The sequence below is a fragment of the Carcharodon carcharias genome, chromosome 2 (assembly GCF_017639515.1).
Source record: "Carcharodon carcharias isolate sCarCar2 chromosome 2, sCarCar2.pri, whole genome shotgun sequence".
Lineage (NCBI taxonomy): Eukaryota > Metazoa > Chordata > Chondrichthyes > Lamniformes > Lamnidae > Carcharodon > Carcharodon carcharias.
This window is the reverse complement of record NC_054468.1, coordinates 141,276,853-141,294,931: the sequence shown is the minus strand read 5'-3', so window position 1 is coordinate 141,294,931 and position 18,079 is coordinate 141,276,853.

The window sequence follows — 18,079 nt, the reverse complement described above, 5'->3', positions numbered from 1 at the left end:
TGTCAGTCAAGAAGCTGCTTTGTCCTGAACAGTGTCGAGCTTCTGGAGTTTGCATCTGCATTCATCCAGACAAGTGGGGAGTATTCCATCACACTAACAGTTGATAATAACAAAAAACTGCGGATGCTGGAAATCCAAAACAGAAACAGAAATACCTGGAAAAACTCAGCAGGTCTGGCAGCATCGGCGGAGAAGAGCACAGTTGACATTTTGAGTCCTCATGACCCTTCAACAGAACTAAGTAAAATTAGGAAAGAGGTGAAATATAAGCTGGTTTAAGGGTGGCGGTTGGGGGGGGCGGGGGGTGGGTTTGTTGGGACAAGCAGCCAGTAATAGGTGGAGATAATCAAAAGCTGTCACAGACAAAAGAACAAAGAGGTGTTGAAGGTGGTGATCTTATCTAAAGGAATGTGCTAATTAAGAGTAGAAGACAGGACAGATAAGGTACAGATAGCTCTAGTGGGGGGGGGGAATACTAAAAGGTAGAAATAAACAATGGTGGAAGTACATTTAAAAATAATGGAAATAGGTGGGAAAAGAAAAAATCTATATAAATTATTGGAAAAAACACAAAGGAGGGGGAAGAAACGGGAAAGGGGTGAGGATGGAGGAGAGAGTTCAAGATCTAAAGGTGTTTACTAAATATTCAGTCTGGAAGGCTGTAAAGTGCTTAGTCAGAAGATGAGATGCTGTTCCTCCAGTTTGCGTTGAGTTTCGCTGGAACAATGCAGCAAGCCAAGAACAGACATGTGGGCAAGAGAGCAGGGTGGTGTGTTGAAATGGCAAGCGACAGGGAGGTCTGGGTCATGCTTGCGGACAGACTGAAGGTGTTCTGCAAAGCGGTCAACCAGTCTGCGTTTGGTCTCTCCAATGTAGAGGAAACCGCATTGGGAGCAACGAATACAGTAGACTAGGTTGAGGGAAATGCAAGTGAAATGCTGCTTCACTTGAAAGGAGAGTTTGGGCCCTTGGACAGTGAGGAGAGAGGAAGTGAAGGGGCAGGTGTCGCATCTTCTGCGTTTGCATGGGTAGGTGCCATGGGAGGGGATTGAGGAGTAGGGGGTGATGGAGGAGTGGACCAGGGTGTCACGGAGGGAACGATCTCTACGGAATGCCGTCAGTGGGGGTGAAGGGAAGATGTGTTTGGTGGTGGCATCATGCTGGAGTTGGCGGAAATTGCAGAGGATGAGCCTTTGAATGTGGAGGCTGGTGGGGTGATAAGTGAGGACAAGGGAGACCCTATCATGTTTCTGGGAGGGAGGAGAAGGCGTGAGAGTGGATGAGCGGGAGATGGGCCAGACACGGTTGAGAGCCCTGTCAACGACCATGGGTGGAAAACCTCGGTTAATGAAGAAGGAGGACATGTCAGAGAAATTGTTTTTGAAAGTAGCGTCATCAGAACAGATGCGACGGAGGCGAAGGAACTGAAAGAATGGGATGGAGTCTTTACAGGAAGCATGGTGTGAGGATCTGCAGTCGAGGTAGCTGCGGGAGTCGGTAGGCTTGTAATGGTTATTGGTGGACAGTCTATCACCAGAAATTGAGACAGAGGGGTCAAGGAATGGAAGGGAAATGTCAGAGATGGACCATGTGAAAATGATGGAGGGGTGGAGATTGGAAGCAAAATTAATACATTTTTCCAGGTCCCAACGAGAGCATGAAGCAGCACCGATGTAATCATCGATGTACCGGAGAAAGAGTTGTGGGAGGGGACCAGAGTAGGACTGGAACCAGGAATGTTCCACATACCCCATAAAGAGACAGGCATAGCTGGGGCCCATGCGGTTACCCATAGCCACACCTTTTATTTGGAGGAAGTGAGAGGAGTTAAAGGAGAAATTGTTCAGTGTGAGAACAAGTTCAGCCAGACGTAGGAGAGTAGTGGTGGATGGGGATTGTTTGGGCCTCTGTTCGAGGAAGAAGCAGAAAGCGCTCAGACCATCCTGGTGGGGGATGGAGCTGTAGAGGGATTGAATGCCCATGGTGAAGAGGCTGCGGTTGGGCCAGGGAACTGGAAATTGTTAATGTGACGTAAGGTGTCAGAGGAATCAATGATGTAGGTGGGGAGGGACTGGACAAGGGGAGAGAGAAGGGAGTCAAGATAGTGAGAAATGAGTTCCGTGGGGCAGGAACAGGCCAACACGATCGGTCTGCCCGGACAGTTCTGTTTGTGGATTTTGTGTAGGAGGTAGAAGCGGGCCGTGTGCGGTTGGGCAACTATCAGGTTGGAAGCTGTGGAAGGAAGACCTCCAGAAGAGATGAGGTCAGTGACAGTCCTGGAAACTATGGCTTGATGTTCAGTGGTGGGGTCATGGTCCAGGGAGAGGTAGGAGGAAGTGTCTGCGAGTTGGCGCTTAGCCTCTGCGAGGTAGAGGTCAGTGCACCAGACAACAACAGCACCACCCTTGTCAGTGGGTTTGATGACAATGTTAGAGTTGGATCTGAGAGAACGGAGTGCAGTAAGTTCAGAGAGAGACAGGTTAGAATCGGTGAGAGAAGCAGAGAAACTGAGATGACTAATGTCACTTACTGCACTCCGTTCTCTCAGGTCCAATCCTAACATTGTCATCAAACCCACTGACAAGGGTGGTGCTGTTGTTGTCTGGTGCACTGACCTCTACCTCGCAGAGGCTGAGCGCCAACTCGCAGACACTTCCTCCTACCACTCCCTGGACCATGACCCCACCACTGAACATCAAGCCATTGTTTCCAGGACTGTCACTGACCTCATCTCTTCTGGAGATCTTCCTTCCGCAGCTTCCAACCTGATAGTCACCCAACCTCGGACGGCCTGCTTCTACCTCCTACCCAAAATCCTCAAACAGGACTGTCCCAGCAGACCGATCATGTCGGCCCATTCTTGCCCCACGGAACTCATTTCTTGCTATCTTGATTCCCTTCTCTCTCCCCTTGTCCAGGCCCTTCCCACCTACATCCGTGATTCCTCTGACACTTTACCTCACATCAACAATTTCCAGTTCCCTGGCCCCAACCGCCTCCTCTTCACCATGGACATTCAATCCCTCTACACCTGCATCCCCCACCAGGATGGTCTTAGGGCCCTTAGCTTCTTCCTCGAACAGAGGCCCGAACAATCCCCATCCACCACTACTCTCCTCCGTCTGGCTGAATTTGTTCTCACACTGAACAATTTCTCCTTTAACTTCTCTCACTTCCTCCAAATAAAAGGTGTGGCTATGGGTACCCGCATGGGCCCCAGTTATGCCTGTCTCTTTATGGGGTATGTGAAACGTTCCTTGTGCCAGTCCTACTCCGGCCCCCTTCCACAACTCTTTCTCCGGTACATCGATGATTACTTCGGTGCTGCTTCATGCTCTTGTCGGGACCTGGAAAAATTGAATAATTTTGCTTCCAATTTCCACCCCTCCATCATTTTCACATAGTCCATCTCTGACACTTCCATTCCCTTCCTTGACCTCTCTGTCTCAATCTCTGGTGATAGGCTGTCCACCAATATTCATTACAAGCCTACCGACTCCCGCAGCTACCTCGACTACAGCTCCTCACACCCCGCTTCCTGTAAGGACTCCATCCCATTCTCTCAGTTCCTTCGCCTCCATCGCATCTGTTCTGGTGATGCTACTTTCAAAAAGCAGTTCCTCTGACACGTCCTCCTTCTTCCTTAACCGAGGTTTTCCACCCATGGTCGTTGACAGGGCCCTCAACCGTGTCCGGCCCATCTCCCGCGCATCCGCCCTCACGCCTTCTCCTCCCTCCCAGAAACATGATAGGGTCCCCCTTGTCCTCACTTATCACCCCACCAGCCTCCGCATTCAAAGGATCATCCTCCGCCATTTCCGCCAACTCCAGCATGATGCCACCACCAAACACATCTTTCCTGCAGCATTCCATAGGGATCATTCCCTCCGTGACACCCTGGTCCACTCCTCCATCACCCCCTACTCCTCAATCCCCTCCCATGGCACCTCCCCATGCAAACGCAGAAGATGCAACACCTGCCCCTTCACTTCCTCTCTCCTCACTGTCCAAGGGCCCAAACACTCCTTTCAAGTAAAGCAGCATTTCACTTGCATTTCCCTCAACTTAGTCTACTGTATTCATTGCTCCCAATGCGGTTTCCTCTACATTGGAGAGACCAAACGCAGACTGGTTGACCGCTTTGCAGAACACCTTCAGTCTGTCCGCAAGCATGACCCAGACCTCCCTGTCGCTTGCCATTTCAACACACCACCCTGCTCTCTTGCCCACATGTCTGTTCTTGGCTTGCTGCATTGTTCCAGTGAAACTCAATGCAAACTGGAGGAACAGCACCTCATCTTCCGACTAGGCACTTTACAGCCTTCTAGACTGAATATTGAGTTAACAACTTTAGATCTTGAACTCTCTCCTCCATCCCCACCCCTTTCCCGTTTCTTCCCCCTCCTTTGTGTTTTTTCCAATAATTTATATAGATTTTTTCTTTTCCCACCTATTTCCATTATTTTTAAATGTACTTCCACCATTGTCTATTTCTACCTTTTAGTATCCCTCCACCCCCACTAGAGCTATCTGTACCTTATCTGTCCTGTCTTCTACTCTTAATTAGCACATTCCTTTAGATAAGATCACCACCTTCAACACCTCTTTGTTCTTTTGTCTGTGACAGCTTTTGATTATCTCCACCTATTACTGGCTGCTTGTCCCAACAACACCCCCGCCTTAAACCAGCTTATATTTCACCCCTTTCCTAATTTTACTTAGTTCTGTTGAAGGTCATGAGGACTCAAAATGTCAACTGTGCTCTTCTCTGCCGATAATGCCAGACCTGCTGAGTTTTTCCAGGTATTTCTGTTTCTGTTTTTGTTTTTTGACACTAACAGTTGAGATGGATTAATTCAGCATTTAATAGTTAAGTTCTCTGAAAAACTTCTGGAAAATGACCATAACACTTAGATTTTGAACTTGTATTGAAAATTCACCAAGTAATAAAGACAGGCCATTCTGTAGCTTGCAAAGTCACCATACGAACATATGAGCAGGAGTAGGCCACTTGCCTACTCCTAATTTGCCATTCAATAAGATCATGGCTGATTGGAATGTAACCTCAACCTCACATTACTGCCTACCCCAGATAACTTTTCATCCCTTGTTAATCAAGAATCTATCTAGCTCTGTCTTAAAAATATTCAAAGACTCGTCTTCCACCGCCTTTTGTGGAAGAGAGTTCTAAAGACACTCGACCCTCTGAGGGAAAAGACTTCTCCTCATCTCTGTATTAAATGAGTGACCCCTTATTTTTAAACAGTGACCCCCAGTTCCAGATGCTCCCACAAGACGAAACATCCTCTTCACAATTATCCTGTCAAAACCCTTCAGGATCTTAAAGGTTTCAATTAAGTCGCCTCTTACTCTTCTAAACTCCAGTGGATGCAAGCCTAACACGTCCAGTCTTTCCTCATAGGACATGCCCATTCCTGGTATTAGTCTAGTAAACCTTCTCTGAACAGCTTTCAACGTATTTACATCTTCTTTAAATAAAGAGACCAGTACTGTACACAATATTCCAGATGTGGTCTTACCAATGCCCTGTACAACTGAAGCATAACCTCCCTACTTTTGTAATCAATTTTCCTCAGAATAAATGATAACATTCTATCAGCTTTCCTAATTAACCGCTGTACTTGCATTCTAACCTTTTGTGATTCATGCATTAGGACATCCAGATCCCTCTGAATCTCAGAGCTCTCACCATTTAGATAATAAACTTATTTTTTGTTCTTCCTGTCAAAATGAACAATTTCACTTTGCCCACATTATACTCCATTTGCTAGATCTTTGTGCACTCACTTAACCTATCTATTTCACTTTGTAGCCTCCTTACGCCCACTTCACAATTTACTTTCCTATCTATATTTGTGTCATCAGCAGTTTTAGCAACCATACCTTCAGCCCCTTCACATAACTCATTTATATAAATTGTAAAAAGTTGAGGCTCCAGCACTGATCCCTGTGGCACACCACTCATCACATCCTGCCAACCTGAAAAAGACCCATTAATGTCCACTCTCTGTTTCCTGTTTGCTAGCCAATCTTCTACCCATGCCAATATGTTACCCCTGCCAATATGTTACCCCTACACCATGAGCTTTTATTTTCTGCAATAACCTTTGATGTGGCACTTTATCAAATGCCTTCTGGAAATCTAAGTGCAGCACGTCCACCAGTTCCACTTTGTCCACAGCACATGTGAATCCTTCAAAGAACTCCAATGAATTGGTTAAACATGATTTCTCTTTTACAAAACCATGTTGATTCTGCCTGATTGCCTTGAATTTTTCTAAGTGCCCTGCTAAACATCTTTAATAATAGCTTCTAATATTTTCCCTATGACAGATGTTCGGCTAACTGGCCTATAGTTTCCTGCTTTCTGTCTCGCTCCCTTTTTGAATAAAGGAGTTATATTTGTTATTTTCCAATCTAATGGAACCTTCCCCAAATCAAGGCAATTTGGAAAATTAAACCAGTGCATCAACTATGTCACTAGCTATTTCTTTCAAGATCTTAGGGTGAAATCCATCTGGACCTGGGGATTTGTCAGCCTGCAGCCCCAACAGTTAGCTCAATACCACTTCGCCGGTGATTGTAATTTTCATGAGTTCCTCCCTCCCTTCCATTTCTTGATTTCCGGGATGTTACTTGTGTCCTCTATAGTGAAGACTGAAGCAAAATACCTGTTTAGTTCATCCACCATCTCCCTACTTTCCATTATCAATTCCCCATGTGTACTCTCTATAGGACCAACACTCACTTTGTTAGCTCTTTTCTTATTCAAATATCTATAGCAACTCATATTATCTTTCTTTATGTTACTAGCTAGCTTTCTCTCATACTCTAATTTTTCCCTTCTTTTTGTCATCTTTGCTGTTCTTTATATTCTTTCCAACCTTCTGACCTGCCACCTGTTCACATAATTATATGCTTTTTCTTTAAGTCAGATACTGTCTTTAACTTTTTTACTTAACCACGGATGCTTGGCTCTCCCCTTGGAATTTTTCTTTCTCATTGGAATGTATATATTCTGTGTATTCTGAAATATCCCTTTAAATGTCTGTGACTGAACTTCTATTGACATATCCCTAACCTCACTTGCCAGTTCACTTTAGCTGCTCTACTTTCATGTCCTCATAATTGCCCTTATTTAAGTTTAAGATACTAGTCTTGGACTCAATCATTTCTCTCTCAAAACGAATGTAAGTTTCAATCATATCATGATCGCTGCTACCTAAATGTGCCTTCACTAGGAGGTCATGAAATAGTCCTATCTCATTGCACAATACTGGGTCTAGCATAGCTCACTCTCTGGTTGGCTCCAGAACATGCTGCTGTAAGAAACTATCCCCAAAACATTCTATAAATTCCTCATCTACGCTACCTTTGCCCATCTGATTTTTCCAGTCTATATGTAAACTAAAATTCCCATGATTATTGCTGTACCTTTCCGACAAGCTCCAATTATCTCTTTTATACTCTGTCCTACTGTGTAGTTACAATTAAGAGTGGTGTAGTTACACCACTCCCATAAGTGACTTCTTTCCTTTATCATTCCTCATCTCAACACAAATTCCTTCTGCATCCTGGCTTCCTGAACTTAGGTCATCCCTCTCTAATGTGTTAATACCATCATTAACTAACAGCATGACCCTGTAGGGGTCCTATCTCCAAGTTCATTATCTCAACCAGCTTTAAAGAATGTATTTTTTTGCTTTCATACCCTGTAAGATTACAAACAAAGGAAAACATTGGAACAGGTGATTGGGAAATACATTGTTGCAGAATGATTGAGCTTCAATTAGGACCTTGTGTAGAAAAACAAAGTCATTTTATTTCAAGTTTGAAATTACACTCCACTTATGGAATGAAATCTGATTTGGACAAGCAAAAAAAATTGCTGAATGGCTTGCCTACATCTCAATATTTGCAGTTGATATCACCCTGGTAACCCATCATTGATATAAGTTATTGTTGTGTTTTGAATGGCTTGAGCTCAATATCAGAAATCATGGTAACAACTCAACTTGAGAAGTGTAAGTATGACTTGCTTTATGCAATGAGACGTAGGTAGCCAATCAGCTGCTGAACTACTAAAAGTGGTTTTAGGAAACTGCTACAATGGAATACAATAAATCTTATCATTATAATGCCTGATAAATCTGTGGAATTGCAAGTTTAATTGGTAAGTCAGTCTCTCAGTCTCTAACCCCTCGCAGAGATCAGTTGGAATATCAGCGGGCCTACTTTTCCTCAACTGCCTTTAGTAGCACTTAGTCTCTGTGTTGTCAGGAAAATTTCCTTTTTCCCTGTTGTGTTTCAGCTTTGTGATGCAGTTCTGCCTCCACACGAAATAGCTGCTTTGAGAATCAGTGCTTTTGGGCAACTTTCTGACTGCCTATTTAACACTGTGGCAAGGCTCTGAATACAATAGAGTAGCGTGGCAGGCCATTTCCAAGACACATTGGTGTGGGGCAGGAGTCATGTATTAGCCAGACCAAGACATTACTGAACCAAATAGGCTTTTGGGGCAATGAGATGGCTTCATGGTCATTTCTGTTGATAATCAGCTGTTTATTTACAAATTTGTTTTAAAACTTAATTCAAAATCTTAAACTGCTTTTGTGGTATTTGAACTCATGACCCAGATTTTAGTGGAGTCGGGCTGAGTTAGGAGGCCTTTAAAAATGATGGGTGAGATCCGATTCCAAGATTCCTGCCTCAGTTCTCTGCTTTTGGTAATTCTCACTGGTGTGGGATAAGGATGCAGGTAGTCAGCCTGCATGCAACACTCCTGTTCTTGCCAGGTCCATTGCATCCCCTTTCCCTTCAATTTTGATGGAGCTGGGCCTGCTCAGTTACGAGACATGGTTCACAGCTTCTCAGAGGAATCGTGAACCCTGGGGGAAGTCCTAGTCCTGAGCAGGGAACAAAAAATAAACAGCCATTCCCATTGAAATACATTTCCCTTTTTACCTTCTTTTAAAGCTGTCAATCAATCACAGCCACTCATGGGATCAATGACAAAAACCTTTACCCATTTCACACCTCTTAATCTTGTGCAAATAAATACACAGGCATTGTAAAAAATCTTCTGAGTAACTTATTACACGGTAATAAAGATGTCAATTAAACTAAGCTTGCTTTCCACCACCACCACCCCAGCAGCTGTTACAACTTTCCTGACTCCTGATACCCTTCTCTTTGATGAAAATCTGGCCCATGTTCTTTGGATTACTAATCCAGTGACATAACCATTACATTGCTGCCTCCACTAATTTGTTGGGTTTAATATTGCAAATTTATAACAATGGAGCTTCTGTTTGAAAATCATAGCTACATATTATCCTGATCCTTTATTGATTCAACTAACCCTTAATGACTACCAGGCCAAGTTAAGAGGTTCAAGAACCCTGGAAAGAGCTGCTTTGGAGGTCTCACCTCCTCCAGAGTATGGCGAACACACCCACATGCAGTTTACTGTTATTTTAGAAAGTCCATGCCACATATCATCAAAGTGGTGTCAGTGGTAACATTCTGCTCTGAGTCAGAAGGTTGATCATTCAAAGTCCCATTACTGATGCCTGAGCACAAAATCTATGATGAGACTCTCTGTGTGGTCTTGAGGAAGTGCTACATTGTTAGAAGTGCTGTCTTTTGATGAGATATTAAGCTGAATCCCTATCTGTCCCCTCAGATGGCATACAAGACCCTGTGACATATAATTTGGAGAAGGGTTCTCCCTGTATTGTGGCCAATGTTTATTCCTTAACCAACGTCATTCATGCACATTATCTGGTCATTCTCACATTGTTGATTGAGAGATCTTACTGTGTGCAAATTGGCTGTTGCATTTTCTACATTACCATGATGAATCTGAGAGGGATGAATAGAAGGCCAGAGTTGCTTACATTCTGTCTAAGTTCACATGCAAAGGATGATACTGATGTGAAATCCTGTTGTGAGACAATTGGATTGAAAATTTACACGTGACACAAGCTAGGGAAGTGAATGTATTCTGAAGTAAGTGCCAGGAAACATGTCTTCCCTGGACTCCCACTGCTGACCCAGCAAAATTGATGAGGTCCGCTGGTGATGTCTCATAGTTTGTCTGCCACTAGCAGGTGGCTACACACTAGAGATGTAGCTCTAGCCACTGGAGTGGCCGCGAATTAGCCCACCCCCAAAACAATTATAGATTCCTCCCCACCCCATTTGTTGCCCTGAGTAAGGAGGCTGCATTTAATTAAATAAAATAGCCTCCCTCTTCTTTCAGTCCAGAGTTTCAGGCCAAAATCCCAGCCTGGGCAGCACCCCCCAACAAAATGGGGCCTGCTACCACCATCAATTCTGCTCCTCACCCCACAATGCCCCCCCCAGTCCCAACATCTTATATTCTCATTGCTTTATTTAGGACCAGAAGAGACTCTATCCCCAACAAGGCTGAGCAGGAACTTGAAAGCAAGGTCAGGACTAAGTGTTTCCAGGTCCTAACCTAAAGTTCAGCCTTAATCCCACCGGAGATAGGGCAGGAGTTTTCAATCTCAATATCTTTGGCAGCGAAGAAAAGAAATATTGGAAAGGGAGGAAAAAGAACATGGCCCTTCAATGCTGCTGAATTCAATCTGAAAGAATGTGGTTCAAACTGGTGTAAGATAAATATTGAATGTTCCTTCAGGTGGAAGGCAAGTGTATTGAAGACAAGTTACCAACAGATTGTTCTACATACAACAGAAACTTGCAATACTGAGGACACTGCTTCAGTGAAGATTCTCCCTAACTCATGAATTGGATTACAGCATTAACCTCAAATATTGACTAGTTAAATTTATATGTTATGCTATCTATGTATAATGTTAATAATTATATGGGGTATTGATAGAGTAATTAGAGAGAAACTGTTTCCACTGGTAGGAGGGTCACTAACTGAAGGACATTGATTTAAAGTAATTGACAAAGAATCAAGGAGTTGAGGAGAATTTGTTTAACACAAAATGTTGGGATCTGAAATGCAGTACCTGGAAAGGTATGGAAACAAAGTAAATAGTAACTTCCAAAAGGGAGCTGGGTAGGTACTTGAAAGGGAAAAAAAACTACAGGGGTATGTGGAAAGAACAGGGGAGTGGAATTAATTGGATGACTCTCAAAGACTTGACACAGGCATGATAGGCTGAGTGGCCTCCTTCTGTGCTTTTATGATTCTATGATGAATTTAAAAGCATAAAGTCACTCACTTCTTCACTCTCTCAAAAATGCAGTTGGACAGCAGATGCTGAAGTCGCAGATTAAACAATATGAAAATTTATGGTTCTGATTATCTTTAATGGATATTACGCAAGAGTTCACAAGTTAATATAAATGTCAGCTAGAGAATTTAATGTATATTTATTTATTGAGTCAGGTTTATTAAAATTTCAACCAATCAACATTATTGAGTTAAAAGTGTTAAATGCAGGTTATGTAGGTTTCTGTGACTACACTGTATCTGCAGCATGACAAGTTAAAACAATTTCCTTTGGATCTAATTCTTTTCAACTGACCTTGTTTTATTGAAGAATTCCTAAGAACAGGACAAAATGAACCAACAAGCCCTGCCCCTTTATCATAGACCACATGGAACAACTAACCTAAGCGGTTTCTCATGAAGTTTCTCACTCCTTGCTCCATTTTATCCATTTTGAAAGTAATTAATGTGCCAATCAACAAGAACAGATTGTATTTAGACACGTTCTTCAATGACAGTTTGTGTGTAAACGCTGGCGGAAGCCATAGTAAATGAGGAGCTGCTACATTATCTCAGGTTTTTAGTAGCCCATTGATGGCTGACAGGTTGGATTTGGAGCAATCATGTCAGCTTGTGCTGATAGGGGGAAAGTGATAGCCTGTTTCATTGGGTCATAGCCTCCAACTAGCGTTGTAAAGTGCTGCCCTGCAGGAATTAGAAAAAATGAATACCTACTTACCTGGTTGTGAAAATTATGTTGACAATTCCATGCACTGGAGCTGCTTGGGGCCTGTATCGAAAGACTCCTTACAGGCCCCAGTGAAGTCCAGATCCAGCGTATTCAAGGAGGCTCCCTTTCCCTCTTTTTTCTGGGCGCTTACTGCCATAAAGCAGGTAAGTTTAAAGGGCCAGGGAAATGGCAGGCCGGGGGAAGGTAAGTGTCTCAGGTAATTGGATAGGATTTGGGGTTGGAGGCGCCCGGGGGCCAACCGAGGATTTTGGTTGGGGGCTGTCGGTCGGATGTCTGGAGGGTGTGGGAGAGGACGGTCAGAGGCCTGGGGAGGGGGGGATTGGTCAGAGGTCCGGGGACCTGGTGGGGTGGGCGGGGGGGTGTGATCAGTTAGAGGTTCAGGCATTCAATCGGAGGCCTGAGGCGTGGGGGTGTCGGCTGGAGATCCACGGGCGTTCGAGGTTGGGCGTGTCCTGAGGCGTGGGGGCGGGGGTGCCAGAGGCCGAGGTGGGGGGGTGGGGGTTGGGTGGTGTCGGAGGCTGGGGGTGGTGTCGGAGGCCATGGTGGGGAGGGGGGTGTCGGAGGGTGTCAGATGTCGACGGGGGAGTTCCATGGGGGAGGGGTGGTGACCTGGGTCTTCACAGTAGTTACTCAGAAGTTACAAGATGTTTTAATTCTAGCTTTTTCTGAGTAACTATTAGTGTAACCCTGGCAGAACCATCCAAAGTTTGTGATTTAAATTGTGTTTTTGGATGGTTGCCAGCACAGCGCAATTGTCCAGAGGAAAATGCACTTCTGGGTAATTGCCCTTACCTGGGAACTTCCCGGAGGGATTCGCCAGTGCAGCTTTAGGGTAAATCCCCAAACCTGACGTGGGGGAGCTGTAACAGACCATTGTCTGCTGCATATTTCACATCTTTGTCGTATTGTTGCCTTTATTACCACCTGAGTAGTGGGTGGGGGAGGAGGACATCAGATCCTCTATCTGCCTGAGCTCCCAGAAGCAAGCTACTCGAAGAGCCCTTCAACCACATCAGCCCTTCCATTTCCTATTCACGAACAGTCCCACAAATGTCACCACAAAAACATGGAAATTATACCTGCGGATCTGGTCCTCATTTCACTACAATAACAATCACTAAAGTCATATTTGGATTAAAGAAGAAATTTATCAATCAAATTATGTCACCAAATAAATGACTAATCACCCTTGTGCAGGCCCTGATCATGCACTCATTTTCTTAACCTCGTGCTATGCCAAGGTTTTTCTTCTTTAGCTACGGCTTGGGACTTGGAAGACACCAAATGCCCCTTGGAGGATGACGTCAGGCAGCAATGGGCCTCGAAGGCCTGTCTTCAGACTGCAGCATGTTTAAGCAGGCTTTAGAAGTTTAGGTTAACTAACTGGGTGTTACCAACAAGGCGCCAACAGGGGCACTGTCTGCGTGCCTGGCAGGAGAGCAGGCATGTCATCACCCCAAGAGAGGGAAATAGTGACAATCTCATGGAATCAAGGCTATTCTCCTTTGGGCAGTGCCTTAGCACTCATAAGACTCTGTTGGAGAGCAGTGATGTGACGCTCTGAAGCCCCTTTTAACAGTGATGTCCAAAGTCAAGATAGCAACTGCCTGAGCTTCCAAGCCAGCTATCTGTTTGTGTGGTCAGAATTACCATTCAATGCACCACCATGGTGGGTTCCATTGTGGTGCCGATAGAACTGAATATTAGCTCCATGTTGGATAGCATGGTCTCCATGCTCTGCATAAAGCATTGAGATAAGATCTAGATGGTTCCGTAACATTGTGTGTAAGCTCCCTGCCAGGCTGCTCAGCAGACCAATATCTTGCACTATATATTTGAGTCTTTTTTGGTACCTTGGGCCCTCAAAGTCAACATCAGAGCCATTTGCAGCTGAATTGATGTATATCCCCACCATGTGCTGAGCTACTCATTCCAGTCTTCTGACCTGCTACTCATCCTCGTGCGATTATATTCTTCATGTTTGATCCTATCTTTAACTTTTTTAGTTAATCACGGATGGTGGGTCCTCCCCTTGGAATTTTTTTTTCTCGTTGGAATGTATCCTTTCAATGTATTCTGAAATCTATCCCTTAACCTAATTTGCCAGTTCAATTTAGCTAGCACTGCTTTCATGCCCTCATTTTTGCTCTTATTTAAGTTTAAAATACTAGCCTTGGACCCACTCTTCTCTCCCTCAGATTGAATGTAAAATTCAGTCATAATATGATCACTGATACATAGGGACACCTTCACTATGAGGCCATTAACTAATCCTATCTCATTGCACAATACCAGGTTTAGTATAACCTGCTCTCTGGTTGGCTCCAGATACGCTGTTCTAAGAAACTATTCTGAAAACATTCTATGAACCGTTCATCTACACTACTTTTGCCCATCTGATTTTTCAGTCCTTTTGTAGATTAAAATCCCCAATGATTATCACCATATCTTTCTGACAAGCTTCTATTATTTCTTCCTTAACACTCAGTCCTCCCATGTGGGTACTGTAAGGGGGCCTGTACACCACTCCCACAAGTGATTTTATTGACTCTATCATTTCTCATCTCTACCCAAACCGCTTCTACATCTTGGCCTTCTGAGCTTAGGCCGTCACTCTCTATTGTGCTAATACCATCATTAATTAACAGAGCCACCCCTCCACCATTTCCTAGCTTCTTGCCTTTCCTAAATGTCACGTAGCCCTCAATATTCAGGTCCCAATCTATGTCATCCTGCAGCCATGTCTATAACGGCTATCAGATCATACTTATTTATTTCTATTTGAGCTGTCAGTTCATCTGTTTTGTTTCAAATGTAATATGTATTCAGACACAGAGCCTTTAGTTTTGTCCTTTTATTATTTTTGTAACCTCTAGCCTTATCTGCTGATTTACTCTTAGATTTGTACCCTCTGTCCCTTCCTGCCACGGTCTGTTTAGCATTTCCATTGTCTCTATTCTTTGATTTACCACATCTTCCCAAATTTGATCCCCTGATGCCCACTTTTTAGTTTAAAATCCTGTCCCCTTCCCTAGTTATGCAGCTTGCTGGAATACTGGTTCCAGAATTGTTCAGGTGTAAACTGCCTCCAAGAATCTGCAAAAATCTTGGTCTTTGTGCCCTCTTCACAAGTTTCTTTCCTACCTATCTTTGTGTCATCAGCAAATTTAGCTACTATACACTCAATTCCTTTATCCATATCATTAATATAAATTGTAAATTATTGAGGCCCCTGCACTGATCACTGTGGCACTCTACCAGATAGTTTGCCAACCCAAAAAAGACCCATTTGTCCCAACTCCTGCTTCCTGTTAGCTAACAAAACCTCTATCAATGCTAATATGTTACCTCCAACACCAATTTACCTTCCTAATTATTTGCTTTATCTGCAAACTAACTTTGTGTTCCCTAGGCTTTATGAGTTGGTTATGTTTTAAAATATCTCCTTTAACTTTCCCCAGTACTGGTGCCAGTGCCCCACAAACTGGAACCCACTTCGCCCATACCTGTCTTTGAACCAGTTCATTTCTCTAACCTCATTTTCTTTATGACAATTTGTACATGGCTCAGGTAATAACCTATAGATTATTACCTTTGAGGTACCGCTTTTTAATTTGGTGCCTAGCTCCTCATTCCGACTATGCAGAACCTCTTTCCTTGTCCTGCCTATGCCATTGGTATCTGCATGAACCACGATGATTGGATCCTCCCCCTCCAACTCCAAGTTCCTCTTGACACTCCAAGCAGTGATATTTTCAACATCTCAGACACAGGCAGGTTGCTTTTTCTTTCAAAATTCAAAGACCTATCCATTTAAATAACTTCCCAACTTGACAGCTCCAAAGACCCCATCTGCCTTTTATAACCAGTTACGTCTCTTAAAAAAATTGTCTCAAACTGCAGGAAAAGGCCCTCAGTCTAGTGAAGGTGCAGTCTGTTTGAATTTAGCACTGAGTTCAAATGGCCCTGCTGGGTTCTGGTCTGGTTGCCATAGAGGGTGAAGCTCAAATAGAAACCTAATGAAATCAGGTAACAGTTCTCACACCTGTACAAAGTAATTCACAGGAATGGGATGGCTGCTTTTTGAGACACAGGGAGAGAGAAAGACAAGGCCGATACTGTTGTGTGGAGGAACAAAGCAGCTGCTGCTGTGAAGAACAGAGGAGGACTTATAAGGGAATGCTTATAAGAGGTAGTGTTCTGTTCAAAAGGAAGAGGACAGAATCAATGGGACTCTTGGAGATTTAAGGAACAAGGTGTTGCCGTGATGGGCCTTGCTGGTGAAAGTCGGCTCTGGAAGACTCAGGCTGAGTAGAATTACTTTTGAAGGACACTGGAAGTTTTGGCCCAGTGTGAAAGGGAGAAGTGAGCCTGCTGGAGAGCTGGATGTAACTTTGGACTTGCTTTTGTGATGCTACACATCTGCCAGAAGTGCTGTGCACATTGGAAAGCTTGTAAGACATATCTTGATTGTGTTGGATTGTCAAGTACAAGTACATTTTCTTTAGTTTGGTATATTAGTTGTCTTTTAATTACTGAGATAAAAACAAAAAAACTGCGGATGCTGGAAATCCAAAACAAAAACAGAATTACCTGGAAAAACTCAGCAGGTCTGGCAGCATCGGTGGAGAAGAAAAGAGTTGACGTTTCGAGTCCTCATGACCCTTCGATAGAACTTGAGTTCGAGTGCAAGAAAGAGTTGAAATATAAGCTGGTTTAAGGTGTGTGGGGGGGTGGGTGGAGAGAGAGAGAGAGAAGTGGAGGGGATTGGTGAATCCAATCCCCTCCACTTCTCTCTCTCTCTTTCTCTCCGCCCACCCCACACACCTTAAACCAGCTTATATTTCAACTCTTTCTTGGACTCGAACTCAAGTTCTGTCGAAGGGTCATGAGGACTCGAAACGTCAACTCTTTTCTTCTCCACCGATGCTGCCAAACCTGCTGAGTTTTTCCAGGTAATTCTGTTTTTGTTTTGTCTTTTAATTACTGTTGGGTCTATGCTGATCTTAATTTATTTGTTACAGCAAAAGTCTCAAAATGTGAAATCTGGTCCTTTGGTTATTTCTGTTGATCGTTCAGGAAATTCATCTCTATTGTTATACTTCTCTATGGGGATCGTAACACTTGTACAAGTGTATCCAAGCCCCTCTGAACATCAACATTTAGAACTTGAATGCCTTTTAAAAAAAATTCTGCTTTTCTATTCTTACTACCAAAGTGAATAATCTCTCACTTTCCCATATACTATTCCATCTGCCTCCTTGTTGCCCACTCACCTAACCTAACTATATCTTTTTTGCAGTCTCTGTGTCCTCCTCAGAGCTTACATTCCCACTTAGCTTTGTATTATCAGCAAATTTAGATACATTACTCCCTCTCTTCAATTAAGTCATTAATATGAATTATAAATAACAGCCTCCAGCACTGATCCTTGTGGCATTCCACTATTCACAGCCTGCCAACTTGAAAATGCTCTCTATATCTCTGCTGTTTGCTTCCTGTCCATTAACCAATCCTCTATTCATATTAATATATTACTTCCCAACCGTGTCAACTTTTTTTGTTGCATCTTATTGAATGCCTTTTTTTTACACAAAGTGAAAGGGGAAAGGACAGAGGACAGAATTTAAAATCTCACCTTTACACAATGTAGATAGTTTGCAGTAATGAGTTCAATAGATTTTGAATAAAAAATCATTTATTTTGAAAGTTAGGGAACACTCATTCTCAAACCCCATTTTGTAAATAACTTGTCTAGAACGTCAATGACTGAAATGATGGTTATGGAATATGTTGCAACAATTTCCGACCACTTTCTCTGTAGATCGTGAACAAGCAAAAAAATGTTTGCTTAGGGGCTGCATGCACTTTTCCGAAAATGTCTCCTTGGAATTGTTGCCATAGTTTTGTTGGCCATGGGGTTGCTTTTAGATGTTCAGGACATGGTTTGACAGAGTGTTCACAATGTACAAGCTACACAGTTTCTAATGAACCTTTCTATGCAGCAACGTATCGCTGGACACCAGACTGCTTCATGGGATCATAGTTTCATCTTAGTGACACCCAGATGTCCTTCATTATTAAGATGCAACACA